Source organism: Sycon ciliatum, chromosome 6 (assembly GCF_964019385.1).
Source record: "Sycon ciliatum chromosome 6, ocSycCili1.1, whole genome shotgun sequence".
NCBI lineage: Eukaryota > Metazoa > Porifera > Calcarea > Leucosolenida > Sycettidae > Sycon > Sycon ciliatum.
Genome location: NC_088648.1, coordinates 9,348,068 through 9,350,403, shown reverse-complemented (window position 1 = coordinate 9,350,403; position 2,336 = coordinate 9,348,068). Strand labels below are relative to the sequence as shown.

Here is a 2,336-nt window from a genome sequence, read left to right as displayed (position 1 = left end):
GGAATAGCTCAAGTTACTCTAGGTGATTGTAAATCCTGTTCTGGCTGATAGCTTCGGCCTGCTGCGCCCGTCCATGTACAATGATGGTAACATGCATTTCTGTTTTCTACATATTTGCCGGCAACTGTACTGTGGTATTACAGTTGCAGGTCCCTTATATAGAAATATGTTCACCCTCCCCCCCCCCTCCCATATGCCCACATTATAAATATGAACTAACAATTTCACTGTTGGACTCGCCGGCGGCTAGAGAGCAAAGGATTAATTTACAGCAAAGAAAAGAAACAGGGAACTACAAGTTACGCTATAATGTCCACGAACAATTTCACTGTATTTGAAATAATTTTGTTTGATACCCTGAGAACTCTGAAACTTTGCAGCACTGTGGATTATATGTGGATACAACATTTATGGAAGGAAAAGTGGAATAATTTCGAACACATTGTTCGAATAATTATAGCACTGGATTGTTGAGATTGTGAGCACATTCCAATCAGCACTCTGCATATTTATAAGCGGTGGCAATCGTTAGGAATAGGTCATGAGTTGTCAGAGTGCTCTAGTAAATGAGAGAATGTTTTGTTTGTCTAATCGACGGCTCGTTTGAAGCCAGAGTTGTTTGAACTTGTTTCCGTCGACTTGATTCTAGACAGTAGTCGAAGGAGTACTATGAAGTATACACCAGACGTGGTCCGTAAGGTATCTCGTGAGAATTCTGTCGGTACACATCAGGTATCAGCTTGCAAAGATGGCTCCTCTCTGTTTCTTGAAAGCCTGTGTAGTTGGACTGTGGCTCCAGCGATTCCCTTCTCAGAGCAGATACCATACCCAATACGGTCAATGCATATTGGACAGACCTGTGTGCACAACGGAAATAGTGGAGAGAAATCTCTCAGCTCATGAACACATCAGTGAAGTTTGAACTGCCGTTGTTTGTGGCCATCAGTATAAACCTATCGACTATAAGAATAATGTGCAAAAAAACCTCTATAATTACAGCTGGGGCCATGGAATTATAAAGCATCTAACTTAGGGAACTGCCAATTCTGGTCTGAGTTGCATTCGAGGCAATTCATGATGGCTATCATATGTTGCATTGACCAGAGATCATCTAAGACTTCCAAATGCCACATAGAAACATGCACCACTTTCGAGTACTTTGGTATCCCATGCCAAGTGGGCATTCGTTCCCGGGGTGGCAGGCGTCACCATTCGTTATGCCTGGATCAGATTTCATTGACCCCAACTGTCATGAATCATTTTTACTTTCACTGGATTTCAGTACAAGTTGTAGAACTGCAGAAGCAATGTCGTTGTATTTGGGCAACCATTTCTCTACAAACGCTCTATTTGGAAAAGAATTTTTTTAATAAAATACATGTCCAAATTCCACATCTACCCAAATCGGCCTACCTACTTGATCACGTATTCAGTACCACACGGAATGTTTAGAAAACCCATGAGGGAATAAGAATTTGCTAACGAGAACTCCAGGCCAGGGTACTAGCATACGAACAAAACAAAATAAAAACTCACCAGCATATTTGTAGGAATTCATGTCGGTGTAATATTCACGATAAGCAACGAGGCACCCTCCGATTTGGTCAAGCTGCTTTGAAGTCTGGTTGGTCAGGTGATACAAACGGGCTCCCCGTTGTTACTTCCAGCAGCTTCACTCTCCCTGCGACAGCGGCTATCAACCTCTCTCTCCATCGTCGACAATTATCACAGATTCAACATTCTACATTTATCAGCACTGCACTGGGTGAATATGTCTCAAGACGAATTTAGCGGATCAACAAAGCGTTGCTGGAGATAAATTCTCCTCTGGAGGACCTTCAGGGTACCTGGAAGGGTATAGAAGACGGGATCGCTCACGACGTTGGGAGAACATAGCAAACAACCTCCTCTTCGATTGAAAATTGGCCAAAAAGTGTGTGAAATGTATGTGCGCAGGTGCATTTCCACTGGCAAGCTAATCCCTCATTACGTCATCAGCGCTCGCTCGGCGAAATTCAAAAGTCGTCTTCCTGCTCGACTCGATCGCTTCTGGAGACTCGTTCTTGTTCGAGGGGTTTTCTCTTTCACCTACCTTCGTCTTGGCATCGAAAACTCGGCGTCGAAAATGAAGCCGGAGTGCCCCTTTAATGGTTTTGAACACTCGTACCAGGCATCAACTATACCATTTTCAATAAATCGTGACGCCATTTTGTTTTAACACGCATACGGTCCATTCGCCCCAGGGAGTCGTAAAAGCCCGGGAGAGGACACGGCACACATTCCCAGAAAACATCTTTGCCTCGCGCTGCCGGGGAACGCTGCCAGGGAACGGTGTT

General features: G+C 44.1%; 1 long non-coding RNA gene across 1 annotated transcript; it reads right to left on the bottom strand.

Moving 5' to 3' along the window:
- Nucleotides 1–312: 312 nt before the first annotated feature.
- LOC135818824 (uncharacterized) lies at nucleotides 313–2,072 on the bottom strand. The gene is made up of 2 exons (XR_010553771.1): nucleotides 1,537–2,072; nucleotides 313–857 (listed from the first exon to the last, which is right to left on the bottom strand). It is a non-coding gene; the product is annotated as an uncharacterized LOC135818824 (long non-coding RNA).
- Between the last annotated feature and the right edge of the window lie 264 nt (nucleotides 2,073–2,336).